This window comes from Haliaeetus albicilla, chromosome 14 (assembly GCF_947461875.1).
Source record: "Haliaeetus albicilla chromosome 14, bHalAlb1.1, whole genome shotgun sequence".
Taxonomy (NCBI): Eukaryota; Metazoa; Chordata; class Aves; order Accipitriformes; family Accipitridae; genus Haliaeetus; species Haliaeetus albicilla.
The window spans coordinates 17312796-17330808 of NC_091496.1; the positions used below are offsets into that span (position 1 = coordinate 17312796).

At 45.8% G+C, this 18013-nt stretch overlaps 1 long non-coding RNA gene across 1 annotated transcript; it reads left to right on the forward strand.

Moving 5' to 3' along the window:
- The first annotated feature begins 391 nt into the window (after window positions 1–391).
- LOC138688964 (uncharacterized) lies at window positions 392–1956 on the forward strand. The gene is made up of 2 exons (XR_011327757.1): window positions 392–806; window positions 1007–1956. It is a non-coding gene; the product is annotated as an uncharacterized lncRNA (long non-coding RNA).
- The last annotated feature ends 16057 nt before the right edge of the window (window positions 1957–18013 follow it).

Here is an 18013-nt window from a genome sequence, read left to right on the forward strand (position 1 = left end):
TTAGCATAAACCTGCTGCTCGTCTCCTCCGACAAAAAAAAAAAAAAAAAAGGAGAGAAAAAAAGAAAAAAAGTAAATCAAATACCGAAGTCTCCCCCCGGGCGGCGGGGCCGGCCCACGGGCGGCGCGGTCCCGCGTGGCTGCGCGACACGGCGGAGCCGCCCCGTCCCGTCCCGTTCCTGCCGCTCCGCTCGGTTCCGCGGCGGCGCTGAGCGGCGCAGGCTGCGCGGAGCGCGGCGGGCGCTGCCCGGGGCGGGGTTTCCTGCCGGCCCCGCCCGGCCCCTCCCGGGCGGCGGCGGCGGCGGCGGCGGCGGCGGTGGGGGGGGGGGGTCCAGCCCCGGCCCCGGCCCCGCGGGGCTCCCGCCCCGCCGCCCGGCGCCTCTCGGCGGCCGGCCCCGGCCCCGCGCCCCGGCAGCCGGGAGAGCCGCCCGCCCCGGCTGGGGGGCTGCGCTGGGGGGAGGCCGCGCGGGCGGCCGGCGGGACAGGTTACCGCTGCTGCAGCCCCGCTACCCCCGCCAGAAACGGCGCTCCGGCGGGCGGGGGGGGGCCGCGGGAAGGCGCGGCGGCCGGCAGCCGCTTCCCCACGTAGTAGCACCTGTCGTCTCGGAGCGCTCGTCCGGGAGAAAGTTACGGGGAATCCTTATTTATTGATTTTTATTCTCCCTGGGGAACGGGCGGGCGGGGGGGAGTAAAAGTACTTTTCAGGGCGAAATCAGCGTCACCTGCCTGACGTAGGAACTGCCGCGAACCCCGGCGGAGGCTTTGCCGACATGGTCCCGCTTTGCGCTCCACTGCGCAGAACAGCAGGTAGGCTCCGGAGCCTTGAACTAAGGATTTCCGTGGGGCACTTGCCAATAATTATACACAAGACGCAAACTTAGGTAGTCGGTGGGGAAAAGCAAAGCCAAACCCCGCGTGGAAGTGTCGCACGGGTGGTTATAATGTCAATTCTGTGGATTTATGCTAAACACTTTATATCGCTTTACTTTTTTTTTTTTTCTCCCTAGCGAGTGCGTGGAAGCGGTGCGCCCAGGCTGCGCGCTCATCCCTGCGGCTGCAGTGTCCTCTTGTGGGTACGGCGAGAAGGACGCGGGCCCCACCGCCGGCGTGTGCGAGGGACACGGGAGCAGCGGGCCCGGGGAAGAAGATGTGGGGTACCTGCCTTCGGGGCTCTTCGTGCCCTCGGTGGCAAACACCGGTGCTAATCTACGCAGATCGAGCTTTACGGACGAAGAAGGCCAGGGGGTGGCGAGCAGTAAGCCACCAAAGGTTGCCGACTGGGATTTTGCAAAACGCTGTGCCTTGTAGGAGCCGGAAGGCAACTTTCAGAGCGATCTGTTACTGTCAGTTCAGGCTCTTCAGCACTTACAAGAAGACTGTGAAAAAACCAGATTCTTTCAACTGCTTTCATCTCCGGAACTGCATTATTGCAAGGGAAAAAAAAAACCACCTGGATTATTGCCAGTATGTCTGTCAGGGGGGAAAAAAGCTTTATAAATTGCAGTTTTGGAAGATGTTTAACTGATTCAGCTTTACTAAATTAGATACTTTTTTAAAATGGATTTTAGAAGCTCAGTTGGCTTTTCAGATCTTCTGATGAAAATGATAGTTCATGAAAAGGAAGAGGAAAAAATAGGTTAAAAAAACCAAATATAACCTCCCCTTTATCAAGTTTGAGTGGATGCAGTGATCTGTTTTATACTCCAGAAATCAAGCAACTCGCCCTGTAGCTGGTTTAAATCCTATCAATATTAACTTGGGATCTGCATAAGAAAACCCTAGTTTAAGTCCATAATTTCCTTACTACTCTCTACATTTTCTTGCTGCGATGCTTAATGCTCACGTTTTGAAAAAGAAGCTTTTGTTACAAAATAATCCTTTTCTATGGCTTTTTAAAAGTGAGATCCAAGTATATGTTCCCAGAGTTTTTATTAGATAAAATAGATCCACAAGAAAAGACAGTTTATTTTTTTTTTCTTTCCCTTTTATTGCAACAAGAGGCAACATCTGTGAGTTGGGAAAGGGAAGGTATTGTAAAGGCATCTATATGAAACCAATTATGTGCATAATTACACAAAATCCAACATCCTATTCTTGTTTGTATTACTTGCCCTCTATTTTCAGTTAATTTTTTCTTGTTTATCTGACATCTTTCACTGTTTTCTCATTAATTATATAATCCTTATTGTTCCTTTCATGTGTTACACCACTTCTATATAATTTTACCTTAAAAATAGATTTCAAATATAAAATGGTGAACATAGTATTGAAGGCCAACTCGTTGCCCTAGTGAAAGGAGTGGCTTATTTAACACATTGGCAACCCAAATCCCTTTTCAGACACAGGCATGGCGCGATGTCTCACGCCTGTTCCCATATCACTCTGTGCAGAAATGGGGGTCGCTGCTTGGTCAGAGGTCGGGGCTGGCGAGATCCATTTCTGCTGCTGCTTCCGTGGGTCCACAAGAGTTGGAGAAGGCAGCGGTGAAACCAAATGGTTGGTAAAGGCAAATCAAGGTGGGGAAGAAAACCAGAATTACGTGTCTCATGCTTTAACTGGCAAGTTTGCAATGAAGGCTGATCCTTCCAAGAAAATCAGGTACCCTCTTTGTTTCTGATTCTGCAGATTTTCTGGTATAAGCTGCCCTTTTCTATAGAAGAAGTCACACTGACATCACCGTGATGGGCGACGTCCATAAAAATATGCAAATGGGCGAGGTTTTGCCTAACCCTTTGTTTCCTTGGTACCGATCGATGACATATTCATTTCACAGTTCAAAAAATGCTCTGTTTCGACTTGTCTGGGAGTGAAGCATTTCAAGTTTCTTTCCAAAGTTAATTTAAGACAAAACTGAAAAGCTAAAAAAAAAAAAAAAAGATAGCATTGTTACCCAGCTCCATTCAGTGTTCAGCTCAAAAAAAAAAAAAAAAATTAAACTTTAAGGGATTTTCTTAAAACCTGAAGTTTACAAGACCAGGGAAGAGAACAACAATCATTCCTTAATTGAAACTCTGCTGGGAGATCTGTAGCGCAGAGGAGGAGGAACACAGAGCTGGGGTTGCCTGCATCTAGATCTGATAACATTTTTAAGGTTGGGGATGAAGTGATTGAGTGTAACATCCATCCCTGTGGACAAGGTGGTTCTCTGGAAGGAGATGGAGCTTCTCATCTTTGCCCACCAGTTTTCTTTTGAGGAAAGACCTAAAAACTCACATTCAGTAATGCCATGTTACAAATGGTTCAATTTTATTTAAGAATAAGAGTGGTGAAAAGCTTTTTTTCATGGGATTTGTGAAGTATATTGCAAAAAGGTGATATGCAGTGTGTCCCCCACCCCACCAACCAGTCGTTTTATCTTCTGAACTCTTGTTTGGGGGGACATTATGCATGAGAAGAAAAATTCTCCTCAAATTTAGGCATCCATGCAACACAAACTATATCTTATACGGGATCTCTATATATATAGTGTTAACATAAATTGATACATGTAACACCTATTCATAACCGCATTTATTTACTTCACAAATGCACCAGTGATCTATTCCTGCTAAAGTAACACTTTGAGAAAATAATCTTGAGAAACCACAACAGGCAGCAATAAAGCAGCCTTTAACCACACTTCATTCTTCAACCTTCCAATTTTCCAGCACCTGGAAAGAAACTAGAAGTTTTGTGCCACACATTAGAAGTGAACAAAACCAGGTTCTGGAGGGGGAAGTTATTTGTTATCCATGATTTCAAATAAACTAACATATTAGATATGCAAAAAAAAAAAAAAGCAAATAACAAATAACTTGCTAGTTTTTAGGCTATCTGTACTGGTTGCTGTTACAGCCTACCCTCAAGCTTGGGTCTCTTCATTGTCTGGGACCACGCATCAGCAGAGATCAGTCTTCTAATCTAATCTTCTAATCTAATAAAAAAAAGAGAAGGGCAAAGTAAGAAGAATTCCTCAGTTTTGAAGGTGAGCCTTGCTCTGATGTTGTTCCCCCGCCGGCTGACTCGCCCCTGGTTCTCTGGGCCTGGGCACCGCAGAGGGGGTCTCCGTCTGCCTGACGCACCCGCAGGAAACCTCATCCCAGTGCAGTGTGCAAACTGGTCCAAGGACCAGAGCCAAATCCCAGTGTTGCTCTAGTGAATTTAAATTGGAAAAATCAGGATTTTATACAATTTCTCCAATCAGTACAGAAAGCACGATAACAAGTTGCTCTGTGAACAGGCATTTGGACTTCCAATCCCCATATGAGTCTATTCCACATCCAGCCCAAGAGAGCTCAAATGAGCAGAAGTAATTAATTTTTTTCACGTTTCATCTGAGTTTATTTTAAGAATAGAAGAATTAGTTCAAGCGCCATAAGGTGAAACCTGAACCTTCACCTATTGCAGGAACCACACAGGTTTGGAAACATTTCAGAAAATACTTTTATTGCTAACATTCATTATTCTTAAAGCTAAGAACAGATTCCAAAATGCTGGGATCTTTATTGCAGGAATGATGTTCAAGGCTTCTGGGCTATATGTAGTTTCTCTTTTGTAGAAAGAGAAGAAACAATTTAGAGCTCTTAGACAGCAAGTTTGCTGTAGCCAATCATACTGTTGCTTGTTTTAAAATCCTCAGTGGAGATAGCAGCGATTTGGTGTTGGAACTTGTTTATTTCCTTAGACTTAATACCATCCATTTATAATTTACCCTAAGGAGCTCAGCTCCACCCTTCTCAAACATTGCCTGTGAATTTCCTCACTCTAAATTAGTTTGAGTATTTTTTTTCCCTCCTCACTTATATTAGCTAAAGGCTCCACTAGTTACAACATGCAAATAGACAAATAAACCAATAGAAAAGCAAATTTCATGCCCAAAAATTGCATGGTGGCCAAGAGCAAATAAAAGCTGAATATGGCTTGAGTTTTATTTATGGGAAAAGTGATGCAGAGGCTAATGCATCGGAAATGTAGTTCACAAACTAAGAAGCTCTGTAACAAATTCTGTAACAAACTGGTGTATAAAACCTGCGATTAGTGATCCAGTTCAAGTAAGCAAAGCAGAAAGCCCATGTCTATAGATTAATGTGATTTTCTTTACTTTTCAGATCTCTCCTATAGCTTAACAGAGGTATTGAGTGAAAAACCCATGGAAATTACCTTTTACCATTTGTTTTGCAGGATTTGCTCTTTCTTTCTCATAGCGTCTCACCCTGTGTTGTACAAACAGATTAAAAAATCAGCTCTCATGGCTTTGCCCAGGAGGTTCAGGTGAGTTTGCTGCGAGTTTGCTGTCAGCCCGTCAAAATAAAAGTGCAGCAGGACAGGTTTCCTTGCTTGCCAGCTTTTGTTGTTTAATCAGGGGATTAGGGCACTAATTAGTAAGAAAAGATTGCAAAAGGTAGACACATCTGGCTTGGCTAAGAGATAAGTTAGGGACTGGGGCGGGCTGGAGTCTAACAATATATTACAAACATCCAGGTGTAGTCACCAAGGAACAGTTACTGATGGTGGTACAAGAACATGAGGAGCGAGGAGATGACACAGAAGATGAGTAGATTGAGTAGTAGGGTTCAAGTACTGATAGAGATGTTTCTGTCTGTGGAACAGCCTTCTGCAGGACAGGAATATGAGGATAGGGTTCTTGTACTACCGTCAGTAACTGTTCCTTGGTGACTACACCTGGATGTTTGTAATGTGTTGTTAGACTCCAGTCTGCTCCAGTTTCTCCCCTAGTAATTCCTTAAGCTCTCCCTACTCTTTTGACACCCATTTAGTATTGAAACATTGTTTTCCAGGGATTTTAATGCCTCCAAAATATTTTTTTCTGTAGTGAACTAATATTTTCTAAACTTTTTTGTGGTTTACATAGAGACAGGATTAGTTTTTTTCCTCCAATCTGAATTACTTTCTGCTTATCAGGATCAAACATCATCTGCCATTATATTGCCCACTTGCTCAACACCACGAGATTCTTCTTCACCCCTCCAGAAGCCGGTTAGGTTTGATGTTGTTAGATTCAACAATCCTGGCTATTTTTGTAACATCTACACATTCAGTCACCTTTCTGTTCAGCTCTTTCCTGGCAGTGGGGCTTTGTAGCCTGGTTTCCATGAGCTTGCTCCTCAGACACAGCAACCTTTGCACAGGAAAACCATCGAGGGAAGTTCTTTCAACTACTTATAAAAGAGTATTCAAAGAGCTTCTGGTGGATGGGCATGAAGGTGGAGTGAAAACAAGGACACCGTGACTTTGGTTTAAACTGTTCCTTTTCCAGAAGTTCAATTAAGTTCAAAGGCAAGGTATTTCAGACTCTTAGGGGAGGAAGAACACAAGCTGTAATGAAGCACTTGCAGGCAGGGGATTATTTGACATGCTGGAAAAATAAAAATGTCAACTGAAATGCTTAATGTGGGAATCTGAAGTCAGTGCAACAAGTTGCTCAGCTAACGGTGGCTCTCTGTCCTGGTTTCAGCTGGAATAAAGTTAATTATCTGTAGTAGCTGGTATAGTGCCATGTTTTGGATTTAGGATGAGAATGGTGTTGATAACACACTCATGTTTTTGTTGTTACTAAGCTGTTTTTGTATTAAGTCAAGGACTTCTCAGCTTCTCATACTGCCCTGCCAGCGGAGGCTGGGAGTGCACAAGAAGCTGGGAGGGGGCACAGCTGGGACAGCCGACCCAAACGAGTCAAAGGGGTATTGCCTACCATATGATGTCATGCCCAGTATATAAACTGGGGGGAGCTGGCCAGGGGGACACCACGGCTCAGGGACTGGCTGGGCATCAGTCAGTGGGTGGTGAGCAATTGTATTGTGAATCGCTTGTTTTGTATATATTATTATTGTTGTTGTTGTTGTTATTATTATTATAATATTATCACTTCCTTTTCTGTCCTATTAAACTGTCTTTATCTCAACCCACAAGTTTTACTTTTTTTTCCCCTGATTCTCTCCCTCATCCCACTGGGGAGGGGGGGAGTGAGTGAGCAGCTTCGTGGTGCTTAATTGCCGGCTGGGGTTAAACCATGACACTGTCTCAGCAAAAAGACTTGAGAAGGTGATGTAGGTGTTCAGCATCTCTCTGAATCACTGTATTTTTTACAGATGAGGTATTATGGCTATTGCTATTTCCTCCCCTTTCTTAGTGTTATTTCTTACCTAGTGTTTGATGGGACGATACAGTCTTGTTTTCTAGTCCTGGTCTGGAAGCACACCATGCACCACAATCACTTTTCATCTTTTCCCAAGAGGCCTAGGGATAGTCATTCTTTTCTTGTAGATGCATTTTGTAACATATTTCTGAGGGTTCGTCATCATCCCTGGGGTTTGGCACCTCTGAATGTGAAAAAATAGAAAGTGTTTGAAAAAACATAATACAAAATCACTTTAAAAAGCATTAGTAAGACTGCTATGGGCCCCAGTTTAGGCTCTCTCTGGCTCTGGGATGGGTACACAGAAACACCACGTCCTCCTGCAGACATCCAGAGGGGTCAGGCCTGAGTGCTGGTGCAGGACTGGCACGTTGCACTGCTGCTGCACTCTCAGGCTAAGCTTTGCCCCATGCCAGTTCACCCCCTTGGCCAGCCCTTGCCAGTCTGGGCTTAGCACAGCCCTGGGACCATGCCCAGTGAGAAATTTGGACACGGTTACCCTGTGTATGTCAGAAAAGGTGAAAGACCTTTTCTCTCAGTGCAAGCCATGCTGTACCATCTGGCCTCTGTGCCAAAGAACAGCCCCTGCCCTCATTTACTTCCCAGTCTAAACAAAATGAAAAAAGAAATTTCACTCCCAGTGCATGAAACATATAGCATTTTCAAAATCCAATGACTTAACTGTCCACTTTTCTGGTCTTCTACTAGCTATACAGCACCAAGGCTCTTCCTGGGGGTGATTGGTTGTCCTGCCTCTCCAGGCAGGCTCTCCAGCCTCCTTCTCTGGGCTCATGACTTATTAGTAGAACATGTCTCTGGCTGCTGGATTTCTTCAGGGATCACTCAATATTGTTTCATAAAAGAGAGGAAGAACATTTGCACTCTTAATGAATCTAGTTGTCATCACTTGTCAGCTTTGTGCTCTGAGGTCTTGGTTAGGTAGCATAATTACCATTATATTTATATATAGGTAATTATAATCTGGGAAACAGTCCAAATTCTGCTTTTTAAGTAAAATTGGTCAAGCCTATTTGCAGTGGCTGGAGCCCCTCTGCACGCAGCAGTCTAACCAGCAGCACAGCAGCGGCTGTGGGAGGATGCATTGCAAGGAAACAAGGGGATGCTCTTTCTTGCTCAGGTGGAGCCAGGCATCATTTCTTATTCTGCCTGGCATTCCCCAAAACACCCTTATCTTCAGATATTCTAGGCTGGAAGTTGTCATCAGGAAAAAGGACAAAAATAATCACCGGTTACACAGGCTGGGGAGTGGGAAGGTCATTAGGCTGCCAGGCTTGTTCTCCATCCCTACCACCACTGCCAGACTGATTTTCCCTATACCGACAGGCACGGGTCCCACAGTCCTCAAAGAAACAAGAGTCACACAAGATGGTTTCTCATGGAGTGGCTTTGGTTTCAAATCCCACCATCACTCTTGCCACAGCAACGGTTCCCAGACAAACAGCACAGGGCTCTGCAGAGCCAAAACAGCACCATAAGCGCCCTGCCTGCTTCTTCAGACCTGACCTACAGCTATAAATGCTGTCTTGATGATTTCTTTGTCCTCAGTGGCACAAAATACATTTTCAGGTGAAAAAATCATCTGGGAGTATCCCTAACCATTCCTACTGCAGTGTGCAGCATCACCCTTAGCTGCTGTCTCTACAATTATTTGCACCTTCTGCCATGTCACGTTAGCAAAATGCAGGGTGTCCTTGGGTTTTGCAGGCCATGGGCGAAGCATCAGGACTCCCACCATTGTCTCTGCTACTGATCCAGGGAGCACGGCTGTAACATTAGAAAGCACTGATCTCCATTTCCACCCACAGTGCAAAAAATGAAGTATCTTCTGAACTACGAGGAGGTTGAGAGACTCAGAACTAAAAATGTTTCCGCAGCTGCCACTGTCACTGTTGAAAAAGGTTGTCAAAATTGGCTTATTCTGAAACTTTTAAGGAGCAAAGCATGCTGTCAGCACAGGCAGGGGCAGAGAAGGGTCCTGAGTTAGTCATGGGGCATAGTGCTGGGGTGCTGGACTTCTCATGGGTGGGTATCAGTGGGCGCTAATGGGTTGCTTCTTAGGAAAGGGGGTGAAGGGAAGCCTTCAGCCTTTTTGTTTGGAAGAGAGAATTCTCCTATTCTCCCTTTGCTTTCTCACCCAACTGCATGTTGCATATACCCTGCAGATGCCAGAGCATCTGAGAATAGTAGGGCTGCTGAAGACATATTGCCCTGTAACTGTGTCTTACTCTAATACAACCAAGATTGCTCCCTGTCCTAATCCATGATCTCCATCCATTATATGGCTCTCTTGGAAATGCCTTGCTTTCCTCACATATTATAACTTTTGATCAGATGGTTTGTTCACCCCTAAGGCAGCATTCTGCTAAAATACAGAAGGGATCAGCCTTGCTCATCCATTAGGTAGGAACTTGGTGGCTATTAGAGTACATTCAGTGAAACCTCTCTTCTTACATGAGCTCTGAAGCATTTTTCTCCTGGTCATGTGCAGTGGAGGGTCGTGTTGTTTATCAGGTTTTCTGCTCATTACTTTGCAGAGTGTTTCATTGCCTTATTTTCCTTGCTACTTCTGGTGAGCAACAGTTTGGTTTTGATGAAGTTGCAGAAGTCTTTTCAGCCAAACAGCAATACTGAATGTGTCTGCTGTGAATGAGCTCAGAGCGAAATCTTTGCTTCTCTACCTGCCCTGTTATACTGACCTAGCTAATGGAGCCAAATTCATTCTGATCCAGAAAATCCTCTTAAATCATGGGAATAGCTGAAAGCGGAATTTGGCCTACTGTGCACAGGGCCTGGGTCAGGGACAGGACTACTAAGCCAGTGATGTGCCCTCACCACAGAGCGAGCTAACACTATCCTGGGCTGCATTAGGCAAAGTATTACCATCACGTGGAGGGAGGTGACCCTTCCCTTCTGCTCAGCACTGGTGAGGCCACATCTGGAGTGCTGGGTCCAGTTCTGGGCTCCCCAGTACAAGAGAGACATGGACATACCGGAGAGAGTCCAGCAAAGGGCACAAAGATGATGAAGGGGCTGGAGCACCTCTCCTGTGAGGAAAGGCTGAGAGAGCTGGGACTGTTCAGCCTGGAGAAGAGAAGGCTCAGGGGGATCTCATCGATGAATATAAACAGCTGAAAGGAGGGTGCAGAGAGGACAGAGCCAGGCTCTTCTCAGTGGTGCTCAGTGACAGGACCAGAGGCAATGGGCGCAAACTGAAACACGTGAGGTTCCCTCTGAACATCAGGAAACACCCATTTGCTGTGAAGGTGACTGAGCACTGGCACAGGTTGCCCAGGGAGGTTGTGGAGTCCCAATCCTTGGAGATACTCAAAAATCATCTGGACATGGTCCTGAGCAACTGGCTCTAGGCAGCCCTGCTTGAGCAGGGGGAGTTGGACAAGATGCCCTCCAGAGGTCCCTTCCAACCTCAACCAGTCTGTGATTCTGTGATTCAAAACAGGACAGTGAACAGCAGGGAAGGGGCAGGATAAAACAGGGCAAGAAAGATGGAGCGAGGCCAGTTACTGAGGCAGAACAGAAGAGAGGGACAAGACTGCTAGGAGGGATCACCGGTTAGCATTCCCTCTCTTCTGGCCCCGTCTGAAACCAGTATCTCTTAGGACTTATTGAGATATAATGCTGCAGTAGAATGCAGGTGAAAACTGGAAAACGGCAACAATCTCACAGCTTGGCAGGCTTCCTACCTGGTACTGAACTTCTTAGGATGGTTGTCAGTCATTTGTAGTCAGCCTGTGCCAAGCCAGCCCATCCTCCTGTGATACCAAGCCAGTGAAACCTGGAAGTGCCAGAAGAGCTGCCCAGTATCTGCCCTGTCCCTGTGCTTCATCACCTGGGTATGAACACAGAGGTTTCCTGTGGATGTGCAGAGGTGATGGCGGGTGTCCTGGTTTCAGCTGGGGTAGAGTTAACTGTCTTCCTAGTAGCTGGTACAGTGCTGTGTTTTGAGTTCAGTATGTGAAGAATGTTGATAACACTGATGTTTTCAGTTGTTGCTCAGTAGTGTTTAGCCTAAAGCCAAGGGTTTTTCAGCTTCTCATGCCCAGCCAGGGCACCTGACCCAAACTGGCCAACAGTGTATTCCATACCATGGGACGTCCCATCTAGTTTAGGAACTGGGAAGGGGGGGGCAGGGATTCGCCGCTCGGGGACTGGCTGGGTGTCGGTCGGCGGGTGGTGAGCAATTGCCCTGCGCATCATTTGTACATTCCAATCCTTTTATTACTACTGTTGTCATTTTATTAGTGTTATCATTATCATTATTAGTTTCTTCTTTTCTGTTCTATTAAACCGTTCTTATCTCAACCCAGGAGTTTTACTTCTTTTCCTGATTTTCTGCCCCATCCCACTGGGTGGGGGGGGAGTGAGTGAGCGGCTGCGTGGTGCTTAGTTGCTGGCTGGGGTTAAACCACGACAGCAGGGTGATCCAAGAGACATGGCTCCTAATCAAGCATTTTTCTATGGTTATCCCTCTCCCTTGGGGTCTGAATCCCAGCAACTGGAATGCTTCAGGGCAAGACCTTGCAGTGCTGCAGTGCTCGATCAGAAGCAGCTGGCACGTCAAACACACATGGTGCTGGGTGGACCTCCCCAGCAGGCCTCACCAGCAGTGTTCATTCAGATTGCTGAATTATCTGTTGAAAGTTTGGCTAAGTGAGATACACTGGGATGTGATAATCATAGCTGACATTGTCTGCTGGCAGGTCTGAGTCCAGCTTCCTTGCTTGGGCTGGATTGCCGCTGTATTACTGTTATTAGCACTGTCATTGCAAGAGTTTATCTGGCACCCATTAGCATATCTGAAAGCCATACTGACCTGTCGTCTTGCTCTTCGTGCTGCCAGAGCCTGGCTGTGCGGTGAGGATGATGCCCGCAGCTAGGGTGGCCATGGCAGCGGGTGCTCAGCATCTCAGGCTGAGCCCACCAAGCACCGGTGCTCACCATGGACCACGTTCAGGTTTTCAGCACTGTGGGAGCACTGACTGCCCTGACACACAGTCTGACTGAAGGATGCAGGCAGACAGGACCCCCCAATGGGTCAGTGTCCGCATCCGGCGCCGGCTGTGCCTGCACTTACAGGAACAGAGCAGGCAGCTTGAGCCATGCTCGGTCTGATGAAGGAAAGTCATCTCAAAATGAGTACAAATGTAAAACATTGCTGATTTTATAAATTATTCCTATTAATTAGTCACGTGAAAACACATACACAGAACAAATTAAAGGAACATTACTGCCTTTGCAAAGTCAAGCTCTCAAGAGTATGCCAGAATTAAGGTGACCTATGCATGCTACACAGCCTCCTTAAGTACATCTATTATGGGACTATGTTGCAGTTTCTCAGCGTAGCACTTGTTGTACATTATGGGCTTAATCATGGAAAAGATTTTAGACCTCTTTCACATTTAGTTGCAGCTTTTCTGGCTATCTTTCTCCATTCCTATCATGGATCCTGTAAATAAACAGCTCTTGCTGAGGTTTGAAATGTAATCTAGTGGGAGATAACATGTGCTCCAGCAAATGCTTAGTAACCTTTGGGGGTTTTCCTCAAATGTGAAAGATACTGGATGTGAGTGATACATAAAAATCAAGAATAAGCAGACCAAAGGGCTTCCTGGCTTGTTACCCTGTCTCTGGCGATGGCCAGTAACAGGTCCTGCAGGCAGAGCATAAGGAGAGGACAAGCAGGTACTAGTGCTTTCCAAAAGTGCTTGCACACTGCAACCATTTGTGGTCCAAAGACTTCCTGACCAGAAATGATGCCTTCATTTTTAATAGTGCCAAATGGATTTTTCTTCCACAAATTTGGCTAATTGCTTTCTGAACCAAAGTGTAAACTTTGGCATCCTCCCGTAAACTGTTGTGAAGCTTCAGCACGCATTGTGTGAGAAACCCTCCCCTTCCCTCCCTGTAGCATCAGCCACCTGCTCGGGGTCTCAGACACCCTCAGACAGTGCTCTCTGCTCCCTTTCTTCATACTGCTCAGGACTTCATGGGCAGCCATCATAGTCCCTTCTCAATTATTTACTTTCAGGGTTAATGGCTATAATTTTTTACTGTAACTGTTTTTTCCATTTTATTTGCCTTGAGGTGGGGGCCCGGAACTGTGCATCATGTTTTGATTTGCAACAGCTGGTTCAGGTTGCATCTCTGCATATTGGAAGTTAGAATGGGGTTTGCTAATGGGTTTGACTTAAACTTATCTACCTTCTATCTGCAAATTTCACCTGCCATTTTACTGTCCAGTTTCTGGGTATTCTGAAACCCTTTTGCAACTGCTGAAGTAACTTTCATCCTTATTACTTTGGACAGCTGCGTAGAGTTGACTGATTTTACCCATTATTCCTGAAGGTCTATTATTCACCTTCTTTTGCAGATTTTTGTGGCTTAGAGCAGCCACAGCATGTGTCAGTGTAGGACTCCAGCTGGGACCCCGCTTCCCTGTGAATATTGCTGGTGTATTCCTGGTTTTTGCCAATTGCTTGCTAACATAAAGACACTCTTTCTTAATCCACAGCAGCTACTTTATAAGCTGCTGTTGAAGGATTTCCCCAATGCCTTTTGAAAATCGAGTTGACTGTATCTGTTGGATTTTCCTTGTCTGTTGACACTTGCTTGTCAATGCTTTCAAAGAAATCTTACAGACACATGAGTCATGACTGCTGATGCTAAATGTGATGAACATACCATATTTATTCACGTATGCACACCACCGGTCCCTTCTAATAGTTTCTTGACCCGACTGTGGAATGGTGGTGGTGGGGAAATGAGTCCCTGGATAGTGAAAGCTTAGAGTGTTTTTCATGTTTCTCTATATATTCTTACCCCAAAAGACTGCCTGCCTCCCACCAAAGAAAAACTGGGAATCATGCAATTCATCTTCCAGCCAGCAGGTAGAGGCAAAAGCCATTGCAAAATAGCTACCCAGGCGATAATATAACAGTATTTCCAAAATACCAGTCTGACTGACATCAAATGAAGGCTTCTGGCCAATTTGTCTTCATGGTTCTTACAATAGGTCTGGCCAAATTCAAATATAAAAATTAATTTTGAATCTCATTAGCTCTGTAGTCAATTAGTTAATTAGAAAGCAGTTGCAGACAATCGGTATGAAGCACACTCTAATTATCCCTTCCTACCCAATGCATGAAAAATTAATCGTGGTAGAGTTGCTCTATCTTTAAAGACAATGATAAAAACCGTGGAGTAAGCATTAGCTCTCTCAAAGAGCATCCAGTGAAGCTCTTTAAAGGAGGTTTTTTTCTTTTTTGTAGGAAAACTTAGTAATTTGCCTGTTAAGAGTTTTCTGAAACATAGATCTTTCAAGTCTGGCCTTATGAAAAAAGTTATTAAAAAAAAAGGCTAAATCTTAGCACTAAAATTCAAATGTATTAAACACTAAATATGCACAACAGTATCTATATTATATCCATGGTCTTTTCAAGAGTTTTCAGGGGTTACTTACAAGGAGGAGACACATAAACAAATGTAAGTTATTGGGCTACCAAGGACAAAATTTACATGTATCATTTATTGTCTGTACAGGAGCAGCATCAATCCTGATTTTTCATAGAAGACACAAATCTTTTCTTGACCTTGTATATGAGCTGTACCTATTATTATTCACATTGCAGCAGCTCAATGAAGCCCCTCATGTGGATCAGGACCCCATTACACCACAGACTATGCATGTATAAGCTTGAATGAGAGTACTTATAATCCATGTCTGTCTTGGAGGAGCAGGGCTGTGGATGTTCAGCTCTCCCCCATAATTACAGCATGCAGAACTGCTCATTCACCAGTCAAAACAACAAAACAAAACCAAACCACCACCCCCCCCGCAAACCTTTGAACGTACTTTTGAGTAAAAGTGTTTGAAAACCTTGAAAGTCTATTAAAACTGCAGTTAAAGTAATAAAATATTTCCATTTGGTGAAACTGATAGATATTTTAAGTTTTTTTCGGATGTCATAGGATTTTAAGCTTACAAGTACTGTATGAAGAAGAGTGAAGTGATATGCTTGCTGGTTTCCTAAAATCTATCAGAGAAGCAGACTTTGATACATGCAAAATAATGCCTCTGATGATTAATTTTACATAAATATAATGGAATACAAATGACTGGAATTTTATTATAAATAAGTAATATAAGATTACACATTTTGGATAGTCTCAAGAGCCCTGGGCAGAGGGTGCTGGCAAGGGGGAGCGGTGGTATGCACCTCCCAGTGTCCCCTGGCACTGAGGAGGTGAATTTCCCTGCCTCCCCTTGCAGCACTGCTGGAGCTCAGGAGAGGAGGACACTGCTCAGCTGGCTGCTGATGGTACCAGGAGCTGTTGGATTTCTCCCTGCTGACAGCACTTTATTGTAAAGATTTCATCCTACCTGAAGTATTTGCTGATTTTGCTGTGCAAAAAGAATCAAAAGACATCCAACTACCTCAGGGTGGGTTTTGGTTACAGGTGCTGGGAAACTTCACTCAGCAGCAGAAAATTCAAAGCCTAGACACTTTTTGGGTCACTCCTTCCCTTTTCCCAGAATCAGTACAGAAGGAAAAGTCATCAGTTGGCAAGCTTTTGCCTGAAAATGTCATCTCTCAGCCCCACAGAGCAGAGGGTATAAATGCTAAGCCCAGTCCCACACCTGGAGGGTGCTATAGGACACCCCAGGGATGAGGACATGGGTCATGGAGATGTGGCTACACCAGCCAGGTGCTGCTGCAGAAGGTCCCAGCGTGGCCACACAACACCCCTTCTGCCATCCGAGCATGGCGGGTAGCACTGGGAGATACATGGCTCAGCAGCACGCTGGTGGCACTCAGCAGGCTGACACTCCTATCGAAAAGCAGCCCCTGGGTTTCTTTGCATGCCATCCTCCTGCCGCCATAGATCCCTGAAAGCCTGGGGTCTGGCACTTACTGAGGTCTGGTCACCTCTCCGCAGTGCAGTGTGGTGTTCTGGTCCGAAGCCCCAGGACTGGGCCTTTAAATGCATTTTATTCCATTTGCTGGTAATCACTCTGAAACCTGACTGTGCCTTGCAGAGTGAGACCAGCCTGCTGGGTCAGCCCTTCCAGTCTCCTCACTGTGGCAGGTTTACAACAGTAATTTAATGTGTTGAACCTGTTTTATCGTCATGTGAGAGCTACACAAGAAAAGCGGAAACTTCTTTTTTGTCTGCTTGCTTGACAGGAATAAACCAGAGAAGGGCCCTGTGAGCCAGCAGTGAGCCAACGATGCCAGGCAGAGCAGGAGGACCCCGGGGAAGGGGTTGAGTGTCAGCCAGCATGAGAGGTAGAGCTGGCAGCGCCTTGGTCTGTCCAGGCTGGCTCTGAAGAGCACATTTCTTTAATTTTAGCTTTTGTTGACTATTTAGTAATGCAAAAATAATATCCGGCTTCTAGTAATATCCCCAGGATAAGGATGCTACTTCAGATGTAGCATAGTGGTGCAGGCCAAGACCTGGGTGAAGACCAAGACCTGGGGCCCCCGGTCCTGGGGTGATGTGATTGTATCCATTTTTGAGCTATCTTCTGTACAAGTTTCATAACATTTCAGAGGAAGCCTCTTCCTTCTCAAAATGGAAGAGGGATCATCAGAGCTTGCTTCTCCTGACATGAGTGGGAAGGTCTGTTTTTCCAAAGAGGTGGTTATAAGATCCTGTTTGACTGACAGACTTAGCGATGAGATGACATGATTTACCACTAACAGCTGAAATTTGATTAGTCTGAAAAGTGGATTCACTAGCAGGATGATCCAGCACTTCTAGGCTTTGATCAAAGCAGAGAGAGGCTTAATCTGTCTTTCCAGATGAAGGAGAGGGGTGAACACATGATGATGATGAGGAGGACAAGGAGGAGAAGAGCTGCTGGGGAGTAGGAGCCATTTTTGGGAGAGCCTGGGAGGCAGGGGAGAACGCTCAAGGTCCTTGACAGGTGAGGAGCGAGGTGAAGCAGTGAGAGCCTGTGAGGTTGGTCCTGGCTCCCTGGGGAATTTCAGTAACGAGGCTTGTGATGGATGGGGCGCCTGGAGGAAGGGCAGTAGAAGACTAACAGCAACAGACAGGGAAGGCAGCCCAGAGAAAAGACCAGAAGGATTTTTTTTTCAGTTTTTCTGGACCGACAAGATTAACTGAGCCTCAGGAAAAGACCTGATCAGCCTGAGGACTTTCTGTCTGAAGTGGACACATCCCAAAATGGGAGCTGTGACACAAAGTGCCAGCTGTGGTACCCTGTGTGTGGGGAGGCCCAGCACAGCCTGGGGCCAGGCTGGGTAAGTCCCAGCTATGCAGCTTCATGTAAAAACCCTGTTTTTAAGCCCCTGAGTGTGACAGCAAGGTGTGAGGTTCCTGTGCTGGCAGCCGCTGGGTCAGAGGTGTGGAGACACAGGTGACAGCTGCCTTCACTCCCTTAGAATCACAGAATGGTTTAGGTTGTGTTGTGGTTTAAGCCCAGCCAGCCACAAAGCACCATGTGGCTGCTCGCTCACTCCTCCCTGGTGGGATGGAGAAAATATAATGAAAAATTCATGGGTTGACACAAGGACAGGGAGGGATCACTCACCACTTATGGTCACAGGCAAAAACCAGACTCAACTTGGGGAAGAAACAAAATCAGTTTAATTTACTACTAATCAAATTAAAACAAGGATAATGGGAAGTAAAATCAAATCTTAAAACACCTTCCCCCCACCCCTCCCTCTTTCCCAGCTCAACTCCACTCCCAGTTCCTCACACCTCGTCTCTGTGTCTCCTTCCTCCTCAGGGGGAGGACTCCTCACTTCTCCCCTGCTCCACTGTGGGGTCCCTCCCACGGGACACAGTCCTCCGTGAACTTCTCTAACATGAG